Here is a 26,835-nt window from a genome sequence, read left to right as displayed (position 1 = left end):
CACAGCAACATACACTCACAGCACCACCCGAACAGACTGGCATGGCCTATGTTGGCACAGGTTCAGAGAGCTCTCCTGTAGCCTCTCTCTGCATCTTGTTCAATTCGAAGCACAGATGAGCCAATCGAAGCAGGAGGGGGAGGGAGCTCGTATGGCACGTCCTCACCTGCCATTTAATTGGATGTATTTTTAATTAATAGCACCTCAGGGACTGACATGAGACACAGTCGGTCTTTGAATAGGGACTGGGGAGGAATTGGGGAATGTGCAAGGATTGGACCGCAGGGTGCGCTTAGCGGGCAAACACTGCCATCAATCAAGGACCACTTTGGGCTGTTTGGATGGAACACAGCATAAAGGGAAATGGGTAGTGTGTGGATGTGATGTGTGTGTAGGACAGGCAAGGAATCAAAGAGAATAATTTGCTTTCCCTACTTCTAAGGATGAGCCCTGGCCAGTGGGAAGAAATCTCTAAGGGCAAGGCAGGAATTTCAGGATAGATATGTTGAGACAGGTTTAGAGCAACTTGTTTTTACTTTGGCCTTCAAAAAAATGAGATTTTTATGTATCCATACAGTAGTTTCCATATCTTCCTTCTCAGTTTGAGAATACACGCAGCAAGGCTCAAAGGTCTTTTCATGGCAGTATGTATTAATAATGTTTCATGTGTCTGCATATAATTGTGTATAATGAAAGAGGATCTACTGGAAGAGGCCAACCATCTCTTTGAAGCAAAGATTTGGATTCCTTTTGGGATCTATTCCATGGCCAGAAGTTCCTGCAGTTAGGATGGGAGAATATTTTTATGGCTCCCAGGATTTCTGGGCTAGGAGAAGCCCAAAGTTTGGCATATCATTACGGACATTTAAGGATCAAATTGGTACATGAAACACCTTCCCTTAAACACCCCCAAAGGGACAAAGGGACTAATTTGGGGAGGAAATGCAAGCCTGAAACTTACACTAATGCACCCTTCCCTTCCCTTCCCCCCTTTCTTTCACTCTCTCATACACTTAATTACTCTCTCTGTATAATGGCCACAAATCCAGGAAGGGACCCCACATTGTATAGCTCACACATTTTAGATAAGCTAACCTAATATACTCCTTTGGCAGGCACTTGATGTATAAGGCCTTTTGATGATTTATACAGTTCTCTAGAAATGTGTACAACCAATAAAGTAGCCAAAGAAATAGGTCGAGGAGGGGCGAGGATGACAGTCTGCCTCCCTCAGGCTTCACTTGGCAAGCTGTCCTCCAAAGCTCATTTCAAAGTTGTTACAGGAGCTGCCCTTCCCAGACACACCTGCTGTTTGGGGGGGAGAGACAGGAGGAACCAAAAGTAAGGTAGGAAATGCCAGTTTGGATCTGCCCTCGCCAGTGGCCAGTTCTGACTTAGCTCACTAACATGCAGGTTTTAGCTGATCAAGGGGACATATAGGGAAAATATAAAAAATGTAAAACAAGAATTAAAATCTTCAATCTATTGTATGTGTAGATTTTATTATTGTTATGGTGTGCTTTCTAATGCGTTTTACATATATTTTATTAGCTGTCTAGAAAGTGAAGTAGTAATTTCAAAAATGAAATACAATAAATAGATAATTTCTGAAGAGTTGTTGCCTTTGGTAGATAATTGTTGAAGATAGAGGACACCTTATTGCGGAAGAGTTTATTCTATATTCAAGATTAACCTACCAGTTGCATTTTCTTGCAAGTTTAGAACTCTGTTTAGTTATCAGTGAAATCTAGGGAGGCCACCCAATATATTCTGGCAGGCTGGAATCACAAGCTATTGAGTCTCCTAATTTGGTATATAGCTAAAACTAATACACGAGATGAGTTAGGGTAGAGTAGATAAATAACTTTTTTTGTTCCTTTCTGCCTTTTGTTTCTAGGAATAGACGTGCCATTGGGCAAAGAACTGGCTAGATCATGACTTTTTGCCTAATCAGATGGCAACTTTTTTTTGGTTGAAGGGTGAGGAATATAACATTTGCACTAGTTCTTCAAAGAAGATACGATTGGCCGGCAGACACAGGTACACCCTATTTCTCTTTTTTGCCTGTCCTATCCCTTCTCCCCAATGTTAGTACTTTATAATTTCACTGCCTCTGTTGAAAGGAAGAATAGCAAGGCTGGACAGAATTGAAACCTCTGGAAATGAATGCACAGCTGGTGCTGTTCTCTTCCTGCTCAGCTGCACCAGCCTCCCTTTGCCTTCTGGCGATCCCCAGTTGGCGGTGGGGGGAGGGGATGGCAGGGGGAAGGAGGGGAGGATGGGTTCCTGCTAGTAAAGATGATGGTTTCTGCGGTGATGCGCCAGGGCAGCTGCCCTGCAGAAGGAGAGAGGGGAGGGAGAGTCAGGTGCTTGTGGATTTAATGTAGGCCACTCATTAATATTTAGTGTCATTGGAAGAAAGTGCAAATGTGTGGCAGAGAGATTTCATCTAGCTTGGTCCACACCGCCTCCTCTGCATTGGAATGTGTTTACCCAGGCAGACATTTAGGGGTACCAGATGCTAAGCCCAAAAAGCCTCTGGAGATTTATTTGGCCTGAAGAATTAAAGCTGCTATGGTCCTCTGAAATTTATTTCACTTCAAGATTGGATGGTTGCATGCCCCAAACCTTCCTATCTTAAGGAATATTGTACTAAACTCAAAAACGTACCAAATAAAGGAACATTTCTCCCCTCCCCTCTACAGCAATTTCTGAGGTGTTAAAGAGCCCTTTCTTTGGCAGTGTGTTTTTTTATGGTAGCACTGGTGCATAAAACTATCCATTTATTATTACCAAAATGGTTTAAATTTTACATAGATAAATTTGGACACTATAGAAAAATAGATTGGAATTTATGTTATTCAGTAAGTAGATTTAGGTTTTAAAGAATATAATATGTTTCCTACGACTTAAAAATGTAGTTTAGCAAAAGAAAAAAAATGCTCTTGGATCCTTCAGGGAATGTTTTAAAAAGAATGGCTCTCATCATTTTTATGCTGCAATAAATGATGTAATAAATGTAAAGGCACTTTGGTGCATATCTTACAGATATGTCCACTTGTCCTCTTGTAATTGACTAAATTGACTAACTGTGGTAAACCAGGTTCTTTGAAGCCAGGTAAGGATTAAAAATATTAATGTTTTGCTGGATTATAGTTTCCAAATTTGGATTCTTTCCCTCTATGAATAAATCTGGATGAACTTGCGTCTGAAGCTCCACATGATAACTTAATGGAGTTTGTCAACACTGAGACTTTGAATCAGCTTTGCACTGATGGGAAGGCAAAACCAGACATTATGGTTGCATATGCTCTTGCTTTAATTCACTGTTAAAAAAACTGAATCACAACTTGCAAAAATAGAAAATTAACATAATTTCAGTTATTTGATGTCTTATCTACTATATCTACCTATCTTCCACTTATCTTTGAATGGCCTATTATATATCTATACTAAAAATAGACATAATTTAGGTATTTAGGAATTTTACTTTGTAACCTTGACTTTTATTTTAATTTGGAGTTTTCTAAGTTTAAATTTATTTGAGCTATTTTTCTTTGTTTTTGTTTTATATGTTATATAGTTTAATATAGGATTTTTGCATTTTTGTATTTTTCTCTTCATTCCCATGTACACTTTTCTTTTTTAAATACAGTTCTTCTTAAATACAGTTTTAGATACAGTTCTATAGTAGTAATATAGAGACCATCAATCATGGTATCCTTCTGTATTGGTTCTGGGATTGTCCTCCTTCCTCTGGGGTTGATGAGTGGCAAGAGCTCTAGCCTCTGGACTCTACTTTGTGGGGTGGTACTTTCTCCCTGCTATTTAACATCTAATAAAGCCCCTGGGTGAGGTCCTCTAGCTAGCACTTTGAGGTGAGATATCATCGGTATGCTCAGCTTTGTATCTCCATTCCAGGCTGTGTAAATGATGATATGGAAATTATGTCTCAGTGTCTGGAGTCAATGGGGGTCTGGATGGGGCGCAACAACCTTCAACTCAATTCTCAGTCATCCAAGTCATGGTGGTCTGAAATGCTGTTCAAAAGACAACTGGACTTTCTTGGGTTTTGTTTTGTTTTTCATTGAAAACATTTCACTTCTTATCCAAGATGTTTCTTCAGGAACTTCAGTTTAACCCAAGTAAGACCACATGGCTTTTGGTTTGGGGGATTTTCCATCTTTGGTTCTGGATGGATGGCACTGTTGCAGAGCCAGATGTAATCTAGGGGCCTCCTGGATTCATATCTCCTTTCAAAGAGCAGGTGGTGGTCTTAGCTAAGAAGGCCTTTGCACGCCTTTGTGTTGGGCATCATTTGCATGTCTTCCTGGACCAAGAGAACCTGCTCACTTATAGTTATGCCTTCATTAGCTTCTGATGGATTATTGCAACACATTCTACATTGAATTGCTCTTGAGCATTTGGAAGGTTCAGCTGGTGCAAAATCAACGGTGTCAGTTATTCAGTGAAACATCGTTCTTCAAGTTGCATTGACTGCCAGTTTGCTTCTAAGTTAAAGTTGGTAGTTATCTTTAAATCCCTACAGGACTTGCGCCAGGTTATTTATGGGTCTGACTCTTCCCAGTTGTCTCTACCATCCTATCCAAAGTAGCATAGGGCGCATGCTGCACTAGGAGTGTTGGCTGGCAGACCCACATAGGAAAACTTTTTCTGCTATAGTACCTACCCTCTGGAATATTATCTCTCAAAAAATTTAGTTGGCTCCAATCCTATTGGCCTCTGTGGGGTCCTAAAGACCTGACTTAAGTGCTCAAGCCTGCAGCCCCAGAATGTGACGCAACCCATTTCCTGACTGTGTTGAGGTCTTTATTTTATGATTCTCCAGCTGCTATGTGTTTTATCTCTTATTTTATTTGTGTTTGCATATTCCGTATTTGTTTTAATGTTATGAGCTGCCCAGTGTCATTTACTGAGATGGGCAGCTACATAAATTGATTTAATGAATAAGTAAATAGTCACCTCCTATATTTCTATTTTTATATATATTATCATCTTTAGAAAATAATAATAATAATAATTGAAGGTCAGTTTGGTGTACTTGTTACGGCAGCAGGCTAGAAAATAGGAGACTGTGAGTTCTAAGTCCTGCCTTGGGCATGAAAGCCAGGTGGGTGACTTTGGGCCAGTCGCTTTCTCTCAGCCCAACCCGCCTCATGGGTGGTGGCTGTGGAAGAAATATTAAGAGGAAGAAATATTAGGTATGTTTTCCATTTTGAGTTATTTATAAGACTAATAAAGGTGGGATATACATGAATAAAAATACATTTTTGAAATGTATGTATTAAACATTGGGGTTTCATGTTTGGATTGCAAGAATCTAATAGACCAGAAGGCAGCCTAGAATTGGAGTTTTCTATATCAGTTTGCTGCTGTAGAATAGTTAGCTAGATTTTTGCAGCCTAGAATTGGTAGCTTTAACTAATATGGTGGGTAATATCATCTGTTGGGCATGGATTAGCAGTGTGCTGCTATAGGCATAAAAGCAGGTGCTGATTGAAAATAGTCTGCAACTATATAGCACAAGGCTGGCCCAAAGAATGCTGTTGTCTGAGGGAGGGCAACTAATGCCATCCAGTACTGATCTCCATTCTCATTCTCATTCTCAGTCTCTCCCTCCCACCCTCCCTCTCTCTCTCTCTCTTTCCCCCTTGCCCTTGCCCTTCCTCCCTCCCTCCCTCCCTCGCCAAATTATTCAATTGTCTAAGGCAAATAATATCAAGGATAGTTTCTCCCTCATAATAAAAGTACAGCAATAAATTAAATAATTAACTATTTATTGTCCTTTGCCCCCACCCCCTCAATCAGCTAACTGAAGGAAAGCATTTTCTCTGCCAAATGATAGGGTCAGCCTTGGTCTAATATAATACAATATGTAATATATTGTTATTTTGCAAAGTATGTTAGGTGAATTTAATTTTTGTTTTGTTTTTATTTTCAGTATTAGAATTAAGATGAATTTTTCTTTGTAAATTGTACAGCAGTTAGAACTGAACTGGATATATGAATACAAGTACGAGGAGTCAAGCAGATGTGTTAAAATGTGTTAAATTGCAAAATCTATAGGGGACCTTAATGATCTGTACCCAAAAACTAACAGAATATTTTGCACAAATTATTATTGTGAGCAATCTTGGTTACATAGAAATCCAATCAAACTTAAGCCAGGGTGAGTGGAAGGCTTCTGCAGATTTCCTGTCTCAATGCTGAAGGTCAAGACATCCAATGGACATGAGATGTTGTGCCCTCTTATCTACGTTGCTCCTGGCTATTAAAAATCCCATAATATGTATACTGTAATAATTAAAATTGTCATCTAGAATGATTTCTGAAATTTAGCTGAAGATACTGTGTCTATTCCCAAAATCGTGTTTTTGCATGTTCAGAAAACCTAAAAAAACACAGAGTAGAGAGATACACTGCCATTTATTACATTTATTGTAAATGTATCGTAGTCAATACATTTAGACATATGATGTGGCCAGTCTTTACATTCCTTTTCTGAGATGAAAGGGTTATAGCCACATGCACTATTCAGATATTTACAATTTATGCACCATGTGCATGAAGTCTATGTATGAGGGCATCTAGTATATACGTTATACGCTATACGCAATGCAAATAGTGTTCCTTATTTGTGTAACAATACTGATCCTTTGTAGATTGTCACAGTCTATCTGCACATTTAGTTATTACTATATGAATCAGATCTTTTCAGCTGGAAAGGGCAGCTGTTTAGAAACTGAATGCCAGTGTTAGAAGTTAGAACTAAACACAAACAGTATAATCCCTAGTCAGATTTTGAATCTGCAAATATATGAATGAATAGGCAGCTGGGGAGAAAAGTGAAAACTCAGAGACCGACAAGTGAATAAGGGGTATAGGGAAAAAAATGACTTGAAGGGCAAGAAAAAATTCACATAAAATGTGGCACAGTTTGCAAGCCATTTCTGATTATTTGCCCTAAACATATTTTTCTACAGATTCTTGGCACATGGCAATCTGTATGGTGATTTTGATAGGCTAATGAGAAAAGGAACTTTAGGTGGTACCTTTCTCCAGAGGTTTGATTCTCCTGACTCCAAATCCATGATAGTATAACTGACTCAGGACTGCCACGGGCAAATCAGTTGGCACCCCAGGCCAGAAACCTGCTTCTCCTCTCAGGAATTTTTTTAAAAACTTTGATCCTTTGCTAAACCTCTGAAAACCTTGAATGCACCAGGAAAAAAAAAAGTGATTTGGTGGCACAATTTGATTTTCAAACACCTGTTAGGTAGGTGAGAATGAGTAGGAATGTGCAATGACTAGCAAAAATATTCCATGTAGAAATATATCCATCAGTTCAGTGTGTTTTATGGGCATGACTTTGCTTGGAAACGGTGGAGGAAACTGTTCTAGGCAACAAGACACACACCTTGAAAGATTAAAAAATGAAGAAAGCAAAGCGAGGCCAGCTATCTTGGGTGAAGAAGAAGAAGAACGCAAGGATTGAAATTGGCAGACCTAACCTGTCAATCAATCTGATCTAATCATCAATGGATTATTATTTTAATGGATTATTTGTCCATTATTTTAGATGGAAAGGGGGATAGATAGGAATACCTAGAATAGAAACTACACTTCTATGACATTTGCTGTGGAGAAGGTCAGTTGTCCTCCATCCATGATCTGCTAGGTGTGTGAGTATGCATGTGTATCTGGGTGCATATGTGTGATAAGAGAAAGAACACAAAACACAGTAAGTGGGAGAAGTAATAAGGAAAAGGGGAAGGGAAGGAAATGTGTGGGCAAATATAAGTAATTATCACAATTTAGCCATAGATGTGGCTATTGAAGGTGATATTAAAGGTTTAGTAAGTGTGTTAGAGAATCTAACGTTTGAAACAAAATCTGAAGAATGGGAAAAATGGCACCACATTCAACATTCCCAAAGGAGTTTGTGACTTCAGGGGAAGTAGTCAAAAAGGGCAGAATTATGATATCAGTTTTTTGAGGATGATAATCCTTTACAATTCCTTTCGTTTGGTTAACCATCCTGAGGTTGGTTGAGCCCAGAGGCTAACTCTGTGCACTAGGCCAGAAATGCAGGAGTTTGGCAGGCTACGTAATTCCCTTGTGCATATGCAGCCTCCTTCATTGCATAGCCACTGCTTCATTGACCAACTTTTTTTTTTTTTTTAGTTTTACTCTCACGGATGTCCATTTAGAAGAAATGGAAAGAGGCAAATTGGCATCACCAGCCTGTAGAGATGCACAACTCTCTTCTATCTTTATTGTGGCACACATCTCTATAAGTGTATGGAAGCGAGCATATCTGTAAATAAATATGTATATGCCCATAGGTTCAAAGTTTACATGTACTAAAGCACAGTAAGAATGCGACTTAAGCATTATTATTAAAGCTATTTCAAAACATATTTATTATAAATACACCTCATTTTTAGATTATAAATAAGTTACAGTGTTTTATCTGGCTAACAAGTTGCATTAACCCACTAAAATTTTGATTGAGTGATAAAAGTTTTCACAGTTAATAAGCGAATTTGGTTTTTATTAAATGTTATAAAATAGTAACATATGTATTGTTTTTGAACTGTGACCCCCCTCTACCTTTCCTGATCCTTTTTAAAAAGTTTTATTAAAACTTTTAAATGTGGATTAAAAACTAACACAAACTAGTTGGTAGTAAGCATGGAAAAATAAATAAAAGAAAAAGCATAAAGTGTAAGAAAAGAAAAAAGTTAAGAAAAATAGAAAAGAAGGGAAAAGTATAAAGAAGTGGTTTCCAATATTCTTTGTAATAATTATAAGCACAAATAGATCTTAACATCTATTTCTAAAGTTACATATTACTCTCCTTTTTATAACCTGTGTAATCTTCAAAATCATAGATTACAAGTTTCTCTTTTTCATTTTTACACAAAAAGTCCTTAAGAGGTTTCAGGTCAGCATTAAATGTAAATAACTTTTCTCTAACCAATGAAACTAAATTTCATCAAAATCTTTCAATTTCACCTCCAGAGGAACTGCATATGCATCTCTGTGTATATAATTATCTTGCTGCTGTGATCATATCCTGAAAGAATCTTTTATGGTTTTTTTTTTCTAATGGTATATCCATTAATTCTAACAAGAAAAGTTCTGGCTTTAGTTGATTATTAATTTTTAAAGTCCTCTATAATAAAATATGTATTTGGATCCTTTTTTTTTTTTTTTTTTTTGCTTTTTTAAATGTCCACTAAGCATGATAAAATGTCACTTCATGTTGCTCATATTTCCAACATGTTTGAGGTGGCTTTATACAATTTATATAATTTCACTGGCATCATTTACCTACAGTACGTATTTTATAAAAATTCACTTTGAGATAACAAAATAACAGAGTTAGAATGGACAAATTTCAACCCTTTTAACTGCATATCTTCCATTGATCCATCTGTATATTACAACCAAAATACTAAGACCACTATCATGCATTCTTTAAAGTGTTCTACCTCTATTTCAAATTCTAACAAAACTTTGTACATTTTATCAATTACACTTTCACCATTAGTATACAATTGTATTTCAGATTCTTATTCGCTCCATACTATAAGTCACTTTATTAATTTTAAATCTTTCAGATAATTGTAAATGGGAGAACCATTGATAATTATATCCTTCTGCTATTAATTATTCTCTTCATTTGATTTTAAATTCCCCTTGATAATTTTTCAATAGGTCCCAGTATGTCAAACATTCATCTTTATCTGTCATTTCTCTTCTATAATATAGTTCCTGAGCTGAGATCCATAAAGGTAGTTTTTGGGCACAAACTGGATTTATATCTTCTATATTTTCAACATAGCATGTGCAATAATATGATTTTTGAAATCCACATTAACCATGAAGCCATAGTATCTAAACTTCAGGTGATGTAACTATAAAAGTCTCCATTCTTTCACCCAGACCAAACGACAAGCAGCAAAATACAATTTTAAATCTGGTAAACCCAGTCCTCCTTTTTCCTATGCATGTCTTAACATTTTATATTTAACTCTTTTTTCCCCCTTTGCCATGTAAACTTAGGGACATCTTTTTGCCATTGTTTGGATGATACATCTGTTGTTAAAAGAGGTATTGTTTGAAACAAAAACGTTCTTGGCAAACATTCATTTTTATCACAGAAATTATCCAAGTTTTAAATTCTTGCATTTTAACATGTCTTTCTTAGTTTCAGCCCATATCTTAACATGATTATTTTGAAATAACGTATAATTTATATTTGTCATATCAATACTTGGATATCTTACTTTTTTTCTCAAAAGCAGTTTTTCAGTATCAGTTTTATTTTATCTTCTGGTTTCATATTTTTTTGTTAACATCTTTGTCTTCTAGTTATTAATTGTGAAAACCTGCTAATATACTAAAGTCCTCTAAATTTCCCATTAATGTTTCTACTCTATCTTTCCTGATCCAGGAAAGCATGGTTCTTCTAAAAACGAGTCTATTGCAATATCCATGCATCTTCTAAGGGGATATAATCCCTATTCCTCATAAGCAATTTCATTCATATGCAAATTAAATTGATTGATGAAGCAGTTGATTAACTGACTGTTCAGCTTTACTCTGAAGTAAGTTTGACTGAATTAAAGGGAATTTACCATCCCAGAAAAAGGATATAGGATTGCAATCTAACATTTCTTAAACTGGAGGGCATCCTTAAGAGCTCTTTTAAATAAGATTTTACTCATTTCATTCATTTTAAAATAATACATTTTCATCCTTCTCCCTCTCTCTCTCTCTCTCTCTCTCTCTCTCTCTCTCTCTCTCTCTCTCTCTTTTTACAGAGATTGCAAGTGGAATTTGATTAAAAAATGTTCACTAACACAAGTTAAATGTTTCTGCTGCAACTTAAAAGTACAGGTGAAAAATTCTTGTGTTGGTGGTCTTCATTAGGAGCCAAGTAGCGATGTTCTCATTCCAGTGCACATGCTCAGGACATTGGGGCTTGATTTCCACAATGCGCTAGAATAGGATTTAAAAAATTATAGTCAGATTATTGGGAGAACCCGACTTTTGTCTTAGCATGCTGTCTGATGCCATGGTATGGTTAAAATGCTACTTAGATGTAGCATTTTATACAATCCCTTCCACACTGTATTTTGTTAACCTGGGTTTAGATTTATTGTGTTCCATAAACTTGGCCTTTCTGTGCCATTTTGATTGATCCTAGTAAAAGTAGTGCCTAAATTAAAAATTATTGATTTGGCTTTTTTGTGTATATATGTCAGGTTCTTTGGCAACTGCCTCAAGTAAAAAGTGTTATTTTCCAAGCAAGATTCTCATACAGTTTTCTTTAGCAAGATTTATTGAAATGGAAGGGACGAGGTTACAAGAATTTTAACAACTGAACTATTCCCAATTTACATCTCATTTATCCTCTGATATATTAGGACAGATATTCATTTGATTTCTTTCTAACAGTTTTCCTGCACTCAGGCAGAGAGACAAGCATTTTCGGTAATAATAGAGATGTTTACAATGGGTTGCTTATGTATTTATCTCCTAAATCTTTATTAATCTAGGGACAAAACATTACAGTGTATTTTGTATGAACATACATGTATATATACATGTCAATATGACTTTTACAAGGATTGATGTCAATATGACTTTTACAAGGATTGGTAGCCGACTCTTATATATTGACAGTGAGAAAGCAATACATTCTCTTCAACATATACTTTTAAAAGTATTTTTTATTAAAATATTTTTTATAAAAAATGTAAAAGTTGCAGAGCCATAGAAGAGGAAGTAAAAAGATCATAAAGGGATAAAAGAAAAAGTGAAGAATAACATACAATTAACAATAAGAAAGGTATCTAATTTTTATAAATGTTGTTTGTAACTCCTGCAAAGAAGATCAGAAGCTGCTTCTCTTTAGCATTCAAGATAGATTACTAATAGTCACTGCTTGGCCCGCAATCTTCTTAATGCTACACTTGCTACTGTAAGATCTGTGCAAGTCTATCATTCCTATCAGTTAGCATGCACCAGCCTCTCTTTCCCTCCTGGGACATATTATTTCTGTCGGGTTTCTGTCTGTTTTTACGAGCCTGGTGGACTTACCTGCTTGCATTGGCAGGAATCCTAGTAGCACTGACCATTAACTAGCAAGTGCTACTGTTTAAATTTCCCATCTTGTCCACGAGCAATGCTGCTTGATTCAGTACATTTTGGGCATGTGCTGCTTAGAACACTAAGGTTCAGATATTGGCAACAGTGAGCCATAATGGTGCCAAGCATTGTTACAACCCTATATGACATATAGGATATAGTCTACAAATAGTTTAAGGATCCTTCTTTCTGACTTATCTCTCCTTTCTTGTCTAAGTATGGGGTCATCTTAGCTTGGCCTCACAATCCATGTCTGTGTGCAAGGGTGTGTTTGTGCCTGCCAATTTATTAACATTATTCCAACATTGTGATGCAGCAGGAGTAAAGGAAGCAGATGCTCCTTGGTTGTAGTCTTTATTGTTACCTAGAGACAGGCTACTGGCGTCTTCCCAGATATCTCCCCCCCCCCCCATTCTCCTAACTCAGTTCCCTCTGCACTCTGCAAAAGGAAATTTATGGTATGCCTACACCATGTGTTAACTCCTTCCCTCTTTGGCAGAGAAGCAACCAACCAGGGTGTAATTTGTACCAAGGCTATCTAGCATTTTAACCTCAGCATCTGTTTTTAATGCCAAAGGTCTGGGGTAATATGCTGGCCTTGATATTTCTGAGCATACAAAAAATACCTTCCCTCTCCCCTTCAAGAAAGCTGAGGAGCTGGAAGTCACCATCTCTGCAGTTCAACAAGGGGGAAGCTACTGTTTGGTGAAGCAGCTCATACTTTGAATGTAGAAACTTCCCCGGCATTTCAAGTTATGACATCTGAAAGAACTGGATGGCAAGAATGACTTTTGCCCAGCGCCTTGAAAAACCAATACCTTTCAGAAGGAATAGAAGGTCTAGACTGGACAAAGTGGTGATTTGGTTCTTTATTTGTTTATTGTGTAAGCAGAGCTATTTTAGCTAATTCTGGAAGGTGGAGAACAGTAATTTAAACTCCAGCCATTTACCTGACAGAACACAATTCTACAAAATTAAGTTGAGAAGCAATGTGTTCAGGAAGGAGAGAAAGTTGTACCACAAATTATCATCCAGTAATCTCTTTCCTTTAAAATACACTGTAATCTAAAGCCATGGTTGGTTTGCTACACAACACTTTGGGCTATATTGTCCCCTATTCCACTTATCAAGATGTTAGGTATCTTGAGAGAAAAATATGAGATATGTGATTTGTTGATGTTGTTGTTGATGATTGCGTAAGCTTATATGGGTGGAACATGTGTAATTTTAGATCCAAGACTTAATTGTCCTTTAAATGCCATTGTATTTCATTTTTCTTTTTTCAGAATGTGAAAATCCAATTCTGTGGTGTCTGGCAGCCTTCCTGTTCTCTCTGCCAACTAAAACCCTGGATGTTTGCCCTTAAATGCTGTCTTGATTTTACAAGACACTATTTCTTATTTGCCCCTTACCATAACATGAACATGCCTCAGTGACACTTCTTTCTGCCATAGCCTCATGACCCTGCATTTGTCTCATCCTCAGCCCACTCTTGAGGCAAATGAAGATTTTCCTTTGTTGCCCAATTAGTGTTTTTCCTTTCTCATGGTCATTTGGTTGCTGAGGTGATTCGAGATGCTATCCAGTTATCCTAATTACTTTTGTATCTTTACAGTGCTGGCTCAAACATCCTCTCTGGTATTGTTCTCCATAGCCATTTTGGTTAGGCAGAAATGATGGGGCATATCGCTTCTCCAAAGGCTTAACTCTGGGCAGCACATTTTCATTGAATTTGTCAGGTCTTATATGAGTTTATTATGAATATGAGCTTAGCATTCTTTTGAAAGCACATTAGAGATACTTTTTAAACACTGGTTTAGCATTCTTTTGAAAGAGTTCAATGCTTCACAGGAACTTGATCTAAACTAGGAAGAAAGCCAAATGTTTCCAATATGGAGCATGGATTGGAAGTGGAGAGAGAGAGAGGGAAGGAGGGAGGGATATATATATATGTGTGTGTGTGTGTGTGTGTGTGTGTGTGTGTGTGTGTGTGTGTGTAAAGGCAGGGATATATATATATCCCTCACATTACATGACCTCCTTCTAGTATCTTTATTTCATTATATCCTGCCTTTATTATTTTTTATAAATAACTCATGGCTACAAACATACCTAATACTCTTTCCTCCTCCTAATTTCCCCACAATGTGAGATGAGTTGAGCTAAGAGAGTGTGACCTAGATGGCTTTTGTGTCTAAAGCAGGAGTACTATTCACAGTCTCCTGGTTTCTATCCTGGTGTCTACTAGACCAAACTGGCCATAACTGCTAGCTATTAGTCAGGCAACTTGACAGTTAGCTGAATCCACTGTCTAGATATCTCTCTAAAGCATGATTGGTTCTTATTTTTCTCAGTAGAAAGTGACAATTGGTTAGAGAATAATGAAAATCAAGGCAATCCACTGATGACTTGTCATGCATTAAATAAGTAAGGGCAGCACAATTTGTCAGCCTCATTACGATGGCAGAATAGGGATTAGCAATGGAATCAGCACAGTTTATGCTGCCATACTTTTCTATCAGCTTAAGGACTGGTGGACAGCAGTTTAATGTCAATATTGGAAAAGTTCAAGGAAGCATTGCAGTGCGATGGAGACTCTTCTAGAAATCTGCAGCTCTAGAAATCACTTGGATATCAGACATCAAATGATAAAGGCCTTTACAAATCCATTTTTTCAGCATTTCCTGTGTGATCTGGAAGGCATGGGATCAGGGGAAGGTTCCACTTACCTTTACTACCGGTTCGCAGCGGGAGTGTGCTTGCTTCTTTGTTTTGCTCATGCATGTGCGTGCGCACTTCTGTGCATGTGCAGATCAGCCATGATGATATGGCAGGTGGGCGGAGCCTTCCATTGGTTTTACTACCGGTTCTATAGAACCGGACCGAAACGGAAGCAACCCACCACTGCATGGAATGTTGTGTGAAAGTCAAGCTAGGTTGAAGTGAACAGAGAAGATTGCTCTTTAACTGGAAAAGAAACACAAAGAGAGTTTAGAGAAAGTCTATACAATTTGATGGGGAAGCTCATCTAAATGTGTCATTAGGTTTTCTTGGCATCTTGTTCCTTACATAGATTGAGACATAAGAGAGCTTTGTAATTTTTAATAGGCAGATAGTGGCAGTATCAGGCTGAATAGGAATGAAGAAGCATGCCATCTTGTACAGCTATGGAATTTTTCAGCATGGACAACTTTCCTAAGTAAAGAATTATTTTAGTTTCACACACTATATATACTGTAACTTGATTGTATTCTGTACTATGTTTGCATGGGGATGCCTCTGCCCTAGATATGTAGATAAAAATCTGTAAGTTGCTGTTTCTGCGATGCTGAAAGGCATAGAGAATATTTGAAGGCTTAAACTAATGTTGCTTGGAAAGTGACATTGTCAATGTATTTACTGATGTACCACATCGGAATCTCTTACTATATGTCTATATATTAGGGCTGCTCAGTGCTCTGAAATCAATTCTAAAAAAGCATTTCAGAGCATGAATATAGTATGTTTTCACAGGCAACTGCCAAGGGCAAAGAAAATATGTCTTTTTAAAAGAGTTTTAGACAGATGGTATGCTTGAGCCCTTGTTCCTTTTTTTTTTTTTTGAATCTAATCCAAAGATTATTCAATCCTAAAATCTGTATTTATATTTTTCAGATCCTTACGAGTTGTAAAAGGCTGTTGGAAAGCTGGGAAAATAATGGGAAGATTTTAGGCATAAACAACTGACAGAGAGGACAGGAGTTCGTTACTAGCTTATCTCACAAATGACAGCCAAATCCAGGTTGTAAAAACCCCAGGAAGAAGAGATTAAAAACATTCAGAGACTCCATCTTTATGAAATAACTAATAAACAAGGACAGGAAGTTCCTATCATAACTTCCAATAGTCTATACCTTACCCCTCATTGTTGCATTAAAACTTATTAATGTCTGTCAGAATCTTCAGTCGTACACTGGTAGAGAACTTGGTGCAAACACACCAGTAGCCATTACTGTGCAGTCTGTCCTGGGCTGTCACAGAGTAGCACATCACAGTGGTTTGTTATAAAAGAAGAGCAGTTCTAATTCCAAATAGTACCGGGTCAAAGGAGATTCTTTCTCCTGGTCAGCAATATTATAAGAATCCAAAAATGGCTTCATCTGAATGATAATATCTTAGATGTAACCAGTTGTACAGCAGTTGTAAATGCAAGGCACTCCATCACTTAAAAATAAGGCCCGGCAACACAGAAAATACTTGCCAAACACTGGTGGCTGGTTGGCAACTACATTCCCAGAAGGCACAGGTTGGAGAATGCTGCTTTCCAGCTATAATTTAGGTGTGGTAACTCTTCATTCCTTGCAATTTGCACAAGTGGCATGCAGGCACATACTGTTTACTCAGCCATATGGTGTAGCACAAGCAGACAAGACTTCCCTGCATGCAAATGCTCTTCAGAAATGATTCAGAAATGCATTTCTCAGCTTTTCATTAAAGTAAGTGTTTTTTTTTCTAGGCGTCTGTTGAAAATGAAGGGGGGAAAATCCAGCTGTGCCTTTTTTTTAAAGGCTGACATGGAACCCTGAAAAAGAAGGGCTGCTTTAATGAATAGCAGAGAGGTGCTGTGTTCATGCATTTCTGAAGCATTGTTTCTGAATAGTTTTTGAATACAGCCTCTCTCTATAGATGAATAGTAGATAGATAGATAGATAGATAGATAGATAGATAGATAGATAGATAGATAGACAGACAGACAGACAGACAGACAGACAGACAGACAGACAGATAGATATAGACTGACTGACTGAGTTCTATAAACAAGTATATTTCTATATAAACAAAGAGATCATATGCCTAAACGTCTACTTTTGTAAATATGCATTCTCTTCTTAATCCCCCTAGTTTATTTTTAAACTTTTTGTATGATTGGTGTCTTTGGATTTTTAAAAGGCTTATTATAGTTGTTATTTTAAATAATTAATTCATTTTATTTTAATGCATTAATTAATGCTTTATGACATATCTAATGTTTCTAAACTATACTGTAAATTGAGATATGCACACACACAAATACAACCAGTCTTAGTATATAGCATGTAACAACCAGTATGGAATTTCTTTTTAATAGAAATACTGGGATTTTTATTCTTTCTTTATCCTATTTATCTTATATTTCTATCAGTGTGGGGATTGGTAGAAGAAAGTAATTCAGTGCAAGTAATTGGTTCATTAATATGCTAACAGGTAGGTATATATATGGAATTTTGTTCATGTCAAAAACATATTTGATTGTTTCAATAATTGACTGTAAAATGTGCCTCCTCTCTGTAATATTGCTGATAACCCCCCACAGCTTCACATTCATGGCATTTTTATAATTTATAGCACAGCATGAGTTCTAATTTAATATAAATCTTTCTCTAGATTTATTATCTAATAAATGGATGGCCAGTTTTGGATGTCCAAATAAAGCTGAAATGCCTGCTCTTTTTGAAAAGCTGGTCAAAAGAGAGCAATGGAAACATACAGTATTATCCTGCATGCACTGAACTTTTTAATGATGATCAGATTCTGAACATCATGATCAAGAATATATGGTATTCATTTGAGATTATCAGAATTTTGTGCTTCCCTTGGTTTGTTTCCAATCTTACTCATACCAATGTTCTCCAAGTTCATGTCTTCCAGATGTATTGGAATAAAAAACTCTCATAGTTTTCAGTTAGGGGGACATGAAACATCTGGAGAGCTGCAGGCTGGGGAAAGCTGTTTTATTAGACCACAGAATCTTAGGTTCAACTTCTTTCTGGGCTCTTTCTTATTTGGGCTGATCAGCAATGGCTAGATTGAAACAAACAACAAGCAATTCTCCATCTAAAAAAGGAGAGTAACAATATTTTGCCACAATCAAGATGGTGGAATATAGTGGAAAATTTTGTCATATTAAAAATCATATGTAGCCATTGAATATTTGATTGTTTTTAAGTGAAACCATATATATGGGCAGACTTTTTTTTCCTTCTGAATACTTGCTTTCATTAAAAATAGAATGATGCAATGGCTAGACTCCACCCCGTGACCTATCAAGCCACTCCCTAGATATCTTCAAGGCTCCATACCGTAGTTAGATTATTGACTAGAACCTCTTCCAATTTTTAAAAATTATTTTTGTTCTGTGGCTCTGTAATTCTGGGGACCTTAATTTAGATTATCCACATGCACCATTGTTTTAAGCTAACAATGCTCAACCCTTATCAGTTATTCTTCTTTCCTCCTTTTCTCCCCTTTCTTTCTCTCTTCTCTCCCCCTCCTTCTCTCTCTCAGCAAGTTTTTATGTGATTACAAGCACTGCATGGTAATTAGTGCTAAACTCATTTGCACAACTACAGTTAATTGGCTACAACAATTAATTAATGTGTTGGAAATTTGGCACTAGAATAAAAAAAAAGTTTTTTTTCATCAAACAAAAGACAGAAGTTAAAAAAGGGAGATGGACAGACGGAAAGGCAAATTGACTGCACTTGGATTGCCCTCATAGCTCCCTCCTCCAGCAAAAATACATTGTTGTTTCCAAACTACAGAGTCCTTCAAACTTTTGTTTGGTATTTGTCACTTTAAATTCTTTAGCTATTTATTTTTGACACTTTTACCCTTTATCGCCTCCCTTTTTAATTCATTCGTTTATTTTATATTTCCTTTTCCTCTTTTTTTTTTTTTACAACTTAAGCAAACTCATTTCACTGATAAAATATAGCATGACTAATGAGTGGAGCATGTAGAAATCATTGGGAGAATGTCCTTGGAAGACGAATGCATTTTCAGCAGAATAATTAACTTAATTAACAAATTCACATGCATATTCATCAGGCTATTAATGTCTTCTCAGCTCAGCTTGATGAACATTGCGGTAATAACAATCTCATTTGCATACTGCATTCTACTGCTATCCAAAAAAAAAAAAAAATTAAGCAACATACACAAACACACAGAAAAGAACACACTTTCAGCACCTTCTCTCTTCCCATCTTCCCATCACATCATGTATTTGCATGTTTATATGTTTAGAATGAAGTTTGTTGATTTCAACATGGTCTGTGAAGCTGGAACATGCATAAGTAGTCAACTGTATTTCATGTATGTGATGTGTGTGTGTTTGAACTTTCACTATGCCTGTCTCTCTCTATCTTTCCAATCTCTCCCTAGGGAAGCTTTGGCACGGGTTCCAACTTTTTCTTCACTCTTCCCCCGCTGCCAAGCGGCGTCAACACAAAATTGCCATTTTCCCCAGCTCTCTATGGAGCAATCTTGAAAAGCAGTAAGGTGTGACGCCGAAGGACTGCCAACTCGGCAGCAGTGCCTGCGGAAAAACCGCAGAATGGAGGCAGAGAAATAGGATGGTGGTGGGTGCTGTTTTTTTTTTTTCCTACTGGCGCGTGGAGTGATTGGGAGGAGGGGTGGCAAAGAAGGGGGGTTGAAAGAGGAAAAAATAACGTAGCAGCTGTCGGCCTAATTCCACTAACACTCTGCTTGTGGTCATATTAGAAAAACAGATTATACTCCTTTGTGGCACTCATTTATTCCTGACATACGTTAACATTCTATATCTTAATTCTGCCTGCCTTTAGTTCGACCAGTGGACTTTGGGGCCAGGTTTTTTTCTCCATGAAATATATTGAGGAATATGGAAAGCTAAAGGAAATACTTGTTTTTCTTCTTCTGTCACAATACTTCATAAATCATTGAATCCATTTGACAATAAAGGTTCTGAATAGGTAACTGTCAGGACTATTTTATCTAAATGCACTTCACTAATCAAACTCACTTCCATAGCCATGGATATGGTTGTGATAGTCCCAAGCTTTGATGGGAGCTAGTTATCATGGATAAAAGTCCCTGATGGTTACAAGTGGCTACAGGCAATTTCCCCCATCTTTGTCCTAGTTGGACTGCAACTCCCAGAATTTCTAGTGTTGGAAATATTCCTGAATGCCCTTACTTCAGGGCAGGGCTATTGATTTTTGTAGCCCACAGCTTATGATCTGAAGTTGCATTTCTGAAGCTAAGCAAGGCTTAATTATGCTCAAGGCTTGCATGGGAGGCCAGTTTAGAAGCCAATGCATGTCATCCTGGACTTCAGTTTGAGAGGATGTCTGGATGTAGAAAAATGCAATAGATACATGACTCACAAATGGATCCATGCCAAAAGTACAGTTCATGAAAACACCTCTGGATAAAATATAAAACATAAGCTGGCAAGAATGATAGCTATCTGGGTGTACACTCTGATGCACAATGGATAGGTGAAGTACCTTATCCAACTCACCCGATTTCCTCAGTATATTTCAGAGTAGTAAGTCTGCCAATGGTTGTGTTAAAAAATGCTGCTCCTCAAGCAAAATGGTATTCTCCCAAGGTAAAGAAATCTCTTGTCTACAGTCTCCACCCAGTTTCCTAAGGAAATACCAAGCAGTAGAATAGCTCTGTGTATCTGCGCTCATTCGATGGGATTCAATATAAGAGGGAGGTGTTTTGCCCTTTCGTGAATCTTTCCCCTCGCCTTGTGAAAAGGAACATTTACCCCCAATGTTGGTGCATCCCTTCCCTCAATAAATAAACCTGCCTGTTCTGACCAAGTGGCCCAGAGGATGAAATTCTGATCATGTCAGGCAGCCTAATAATCCTAGAGCATGTGGACCATATTTAACACAAATCGTGTGCTTCTTGGCACTCTCTTGTTATTCTCTGATAAGAATATCTGCTTTAGCTTCTCCTTTGATGTTTTAAAATAAGCATGGTTCATAATCAGAGGTGAAAAGTGATGGGAAACGAAGCTTTTGAAGTGGATGCAACTTTTTCCTACTTATTCACTCACTCATTGACCATCTCACCTTTAATCTTCTATCTTCACTAGTCTTACAGGCAGTCCTCGATTAGCAAGCAAACAATTGGGGCCAGCAACTTACTCATTTGAGTTGCTAAATGAGTCTGCAATATGTTTAGACTCTCACTTCAGCTTTCCTTTGCTTTATATATCTGCAAAGTTTGATCACAGAGTTTCTTTTCCATCAATACCACTGCTAAATGAGGTAATTGCTAAACAAGGGCTAACAGTATTTACCTCCTGGGGCATGCTCGCCTTCAGCTTTCTTCTCTCTCTTGCTTCCTAAAGCATCTGACAATGGTTTATTCTGGCCCCAAATAAGAGCCATTCCAAATTGAACCAGAAGTTTCCTCCACTTACTTTAGAGCAACTTCATTTCCCCCTTCAGCACACACAGAACCCCCATACCCCACTTGCACACCTCATGAAGCATTTCTTTTTCCTTGTTGCAGAAGGAGAGGGAAGGGAGAATTTCACAAACGGATACATATTCAGAGATATGAAAATACAATAACACAGAGACACCCCCTGCCCCTAGGTTGTTTTATATGGAATTGGGACTGAATAACATGTACTGTTTATAGAAGAAACATCTGGCAAGACATAGGTCTGCGTTTCATATAGCTCCACTAGACAGCTACAAATTTCTGCTTAAATTGTTATTCTTTTGTTTCATCAGTGCACCTAGCCTTTTACATAGAACAGATCTCTGCTCAGATCATCTTACAATTTGCAGGTGGGTCCAAGGCAAGATGGCGGAATGGCCATCAGCTTTGGGAAATGATTGGATGGGGTTAAGGCTCAGCGACTGGAGGTTACTCGCTGTTTGCTGTGATACCTCAATATGAGGCTCCTCACAAGCCATTGGTAGAGTCCCTAGAGCACTCCCAGACTTGCTTCAATTTCATCCGACATCTTCTGAAGCTTAGACCATTCTTTACTGTTGCTCGATATATTAATTTTATCTTGGGAGGCTGTGTGTGTCTGTAGGTGCGAGTGGGTTTGGGATAGATTTAAATTTAAATTATTAGAATGGAAGGAGTGGGTTTGGAATGGCTGGAATTAAGGAGAATGAGGGAGCCGGGAGCAGGGAGTGGAGTCCCTTCTGCTGAGTGTGCGAGCAGAAGCAGATGGGGGCTTAGATATGACCCCCGGTTCGGTATGAGTGGGGTGCCTTGCCTGCCGGGGAGGTGGGGTGTTGCTGAGCTGGGGAAGGGGATCTCGGGGGGGGTTGGAGAGCCGGAACATTGCGGTTATGACTGGGAGAGGTAGAGATGGCGGGAACCAAGGGGTAGGCCACTCTTGGGGAACTAGGATTCGCTGCCTCAAAACGATTACTTGTTCCGCTTTGGTCCCTTTGGTTTTGGTTCACTGGGCTCACCTCATATACCTGGTGACTTGGGATGTCAGGGCCCTGATCTCAGACTTCTGCTGTTTAATGCCAGGTCTGTTGTTAACAAGGCTCCCCTCGTTCTGGACTTAATCCTGGAGGAGGGGGCTGACCTGGCATGTATAACTGAGACGTGGCTGGGCCAGGAGGGGGTGTGTGCCCCTCTCAGAGATGTGCCCAGACAGGTTTCAGATATTGCATCAGCCATGACTCCAGGGAAGGGGTGGAGGAGTGACAGCTATTGTCTGGAAGAGTCTTTGTCCTCGCAGGATCCCTGCCCCGAAGATTATTGGGTGTGAGTCTCTCCTCTTGAGGTTGGACTCATGGGTTCAGTTGGGCTTGTTGTTGAAGTACCTGCCTCCAAGCTACGTGACAACAGCCCTGCCTGTGCTGCTTGAGGCAACAGCCGGGTTGGCGGTAGAGTTCCCCAGGCTTATGGTACTGGGAGACTTCAACCTGCAGTCACTTGGCGAATCCTCAGCTGTGGCTCAGGAGTTTATGGCTTCCATGACAACCATAGACCTGACCCAAGTAGTTCAGGGTCTGACCCATGAGCGGGGACACACGTTCGACTTGGTGTTTCTCTCGGGGCAGTGGAGACAGGATCTGGAATTAAGGGGTCTAGAAGTTTTTCCCTTTCATGGTCAGATCATTTCCTGTTGAGGTTGGACTTTAAGATGCCACTCCTCTATCTCAGGGAGGGGAGCCGATTAAGTGGTTCCACCCCAGACGCCTAATGGACCCTGAAGGGTTTCAGAGGGAGCTTGGGAAGATACCTGACTCCCTTGTCCACAGTCCGGCCGAGACCCTAGTGGCTGCCTGAAATAGGGCGGCGTCTGGGGCATTGGACCAGATTTTGCCTTTGCGGCCTCTCAATGGCAGTGGATCCAGGAAAGCTCCCTGGTTTACCGAGGAGCTCCGAGAGATGAAGCGCCAGAAGAGACATCTAGAGCGACGCTGGAGGACCAGTAAATCCGAATCTGACTGAACACTCTTGAGAGCCTTTATTAGGACTTATTTAGTGGTGATACGGGTGGCAAAGTGCTCACATTTTTCCGCAGTTATTGCATCCGCTGATCCTCGCCCAGCCGCCCTATTTAGGGTGACTCGCTCCCTCCTTAATGCAGGGGGAGCGGAGGAGCCCTTGCAGAGTAGAGCTGAGGAGTTTGTGCAGTTTCTGTCGGATAAAGTCACTCAGATTTGGAAGAACCTGGACTCTGATTGGGCAATACCGACCAAGATGACGGGGCCAGGTCTTAGTCCTATTGTGTGGGAGGAGTTTGAGTCAGTGACTCCTGAGGAAGTGGACAAGGCTGTAGGTGCGATGAGTTCTTCCACTTGTTTGTTGGACCCGTGCCCTCCTGGCTGGTTTCGGCCAGCAGGGAGGTGACACGAGGCTGGCTCCAGGCTTTAGTTAACGCGTCCTTGACGGAGGGGTCCTTCCCGCAACCATTAAAGGAAGCGGTTGTAAGGCCCCTCCTCAAGAAGCCTTCCCTGGACTCAGCAGAATTAAAGAACTTTCGTCCAGTCTCCAACCTACCCTTTGTGGGAAAGGTTGCAGAGAAAGTGGTGGCACTTCAGCTCCTGCGGTCATTGGATGAAACGGATTATCTGGACCCTTTTCAGTCTGGCTTCAGGCCTGGCTACAGCATGGAAACTGCCTTGGTCACGCTGATGGATGATTTCTGGCGAACCCGAGATGGGGGTCATTCCTCTATCTTGGTGCTACTGGCCTCTAAGCAGTTTTCGATACCATTGACCATGGTATCCTTCTGAGATGACTAAGGGAGTGGGGAGTGGGAGCCACCGTGTTGCAGTAGTTCTCCTCCTATCTCTCTGGTCGGTCACAGTCGGTGTTGGTAGGAGGATAGAGGTCGACCCCTCGTTTACGGGGTGCCTTAGGGCTTGGTCCTCTCTCCCCTCCTATTTAACATCTACAAGAAACTGCTGGGTGAAATCATCCGACGATATGAAGTGGGATATCAGCAATATGCTGATGATACCCACCTGTATATCTCCACCCCCCCATCAGTTCAGTGAGGCAGTGGATGTGATGTGCCGGTGCCTGGAGGCTGTGAGGGCCTGGATGGGAATCAACAGGCTCAGGCTTAACCCAGACAAGACCGAATGGCTGTGGGTATTGCCTCCTAAAGACTATCTAGATCCGTTCCAGTCGGGTTTCAGGTCTGGGCACAGCACAGAAACGGCATTGGTCGCGTTGGTTGATGATCTCTGGAGGGCTCGGGACAGGGGTTGTTCCTCTGTTCTGGTCCTGTTAGACCTCTCAGCGGCTTTTGATACCATCGACCATGGTATCATGCTGCACCGGCTGGAAGAGTTGGGGGTGGGAGGCACCGTGTTGCGGTGGTTCTCCTCCTTTCTCTCCGACCGGTCGCAGTTTGTGTTGGCAGGGGGGCAGAGGTCGACCTCGAGGCCTCTCATTTGTGGAGTGCCGCAGGGATCGGTCCTCTCGCCCCTTCTGTTCAACATTTATGTGAAGCCGCTGGGTGAGATCATCCGTGGCTTTGGGGTGAGATACCACCAGTACGCTGATGACACCCAGCTGTACATCTCCACCCCAGGCCACCCCAACGATGCCCTTGAAGTGATGTCCCAGTGCCTGGAGGCTGTACGGGTCTGGATGGGGAGGAACAGGCTCAAGCTCAACCCTTCCAAGACTGAGTGGCTGTGGCTCCCGGCATCCCGATATAGTCAGTTGACTCCATCACTGACTATTGGGGGCGAGTCATTGGCCCCCACAGAGAGGGCTCGCAATCTGGGAGTCCTCCTGGATATGCAGCTGTCCTTGGAGGAACATCTGACGGCTGTAACCAGGGGGACCTTTTGTCAGGTTCGCCTGATTCGCCAGTTGCGGCCCTTTCTTGATCGGGATTCCCTGTGCACAGTCACTCATGCCCTCGTCACCTCTCGCCTTGACTACTGCAACGCTCTCTACATGGGGCTCCCCTTGAGGAGCACCCGGAGGCTCCAGCTGGTCCAGAACGCAGCAGCGCGGGTAGTGACGGGAGCAGCATGGCGCTCCCATGTAACACCGCTCCTGCGCGAGCTGCACTGGCTCCCAGTTGTCTTCCGGGTGCGCTTCAAGGTGTTGGTTATCACCTTTAAAGCGCTCCATGGCATAGGGCCTAGCTATCTGCGAGACCGCCTGCTGCTACCGACGACCTCCCAGCGACCCGTGCGCTCCCACAGAGAGGGCCTCCTCGGGGTGCCATCAGCCAAACAATGCAGGCTGGTGACCCCCAGGGGGAGGGCCTTCTCTGTGGGGGCACCTACCCTCTGGAATCAGCTCCCCCCAGAGATAAGGAGAATCCAAGACCTCAGTGCCTTCCGTCGCGCCCTTAAAACCCATTTATTTAAACAAGCCGGGCTGGCTTAAGATGAAATTTTTAACTGTTTTTAAATGTTTTAAACGTTTTTAATTGGTAAATGAGTTTTAATTGGGCCAAATTTATATATCTTTTAATTGTTTTTAATATTTGTTCTGCATGTTTTTTTAATCTGGCTGTACACCGCCCTGAGTCCTTAGGGAGAAGGGCGGTATAGAAATCCAATATAAAATAAAAATAAAAATAAATGTCGATTGTCCATCCTTGGTCCTGGGAGGGGAGAAATTGTCCCCCTCAGAACGGGCTCGCAATCTGGGTGTCCTCCTAGACTCACAGCTAAGATTGGAACAAAATCTGACAGCTGTGGCTAGGGGGACCTTTGCACAGGTTCACCTGGTGCACCAATTACGACCCTATTTGGATCAGGAGGCTCTCCTCACAGTCACTCATGCCCTTGTCACCTCATGGTTGGATTATTGCAACATGCTTTACATGGGACTACCCTTGAAAAGTGTTCAGAGATTACAGTTGGTCCAGAATGCAGCCGCGCAAGCTATTGTAGGTGCACCTAGATACACCCACATTACACCAATTCTCCGCGAGCTGCACTGGCTCCCTATAGGTCTCCGGATCCAATTCAAGGTGTTGGTTATTACCTTTAAAGCCCTACATGGCTCAGGGCCAGGCTATCTTCAAGACCGCCTTCTACCGCACAGCTCCCAGCGACCGGTAAGATCCCACAGAGCTGGTCTCCTCCGGGTCCCGTCAGCTAAACAATGTCGATTGGCGGGCCCGTGGGGGAGGGCCTTCTCTGTGGCTGCCCCAGCTCTGTGGAACCAATTACCTCCTGAGGTCCGGATGTGCCCACCCTATTGGCCTTCCGGAAAGCGGTGAAGACCTGGCTTTTCCAGCAGGCCTGGGGCCGTTGATCTCGCTACGGCGATCTTGTGAGACCCGGCCATAGAATGGAGTGTATGGGTTTTTAATGTTTTTTTTTGTTTTTTTTTTAAATTTACGGGATATTGTTCGTATTGTTTTATGGGATATTGTTTTTT

The 26,835-nt window shown here is 40.3% G+C and overlaps 1 protein-coding gene across 10 annotated transcripts in view; it reads left to right on the top strand.

The window, feature by feature from the left end:
* The window catches only part of CDK12 (cyclin dependent kinase 12), a 171,720-nt gene that overhangs the window by 64,256 nt on the left and 80,629 nt on the right, over positions 1–26,835 (top strand). For 7 of the 10 annotated variants that reach the window (XR_015733837.1, XR_015733839.1, XR_015733838.1 and 4 more), the window contains one exon: positions 1,898–2,040. The exons of 1 other annotated variant lie outside the window; for it this stretch is intronic. The gene's annotated coding sequence lies outside the window, so the exon portion shown is untranslated. Of the gene's footprint in view, positions 1–1,897; positions 2,041–8,205; positions 8,442–26,835 lie in introns of those variants that run through there. 2 more of the 10 variants (XR_015733840.1, XR_015733836.1) reach the window with 1 other exon arrangement.

This window comes from Pantherophis guttatus, chromosome 4 (genome assembly GCF_059756535.1).
Source record: "Pantherophis guttatus breed Tessera chromosome 4, ASM5975653v1, whole genome shotgun sequence".
Classification (NCBI taxonomy): domain Eukaryota; kingdom Metazoa; phylum Chordata; class Lepidosauria; order Squamata; family Colubridae; genus Pantherophis; species Pantherophis guttatus.
Note: the sequence above shows the minus strand (reverse complement) of the source record. Positions and strands in the feature narration are given on the sequence as shown.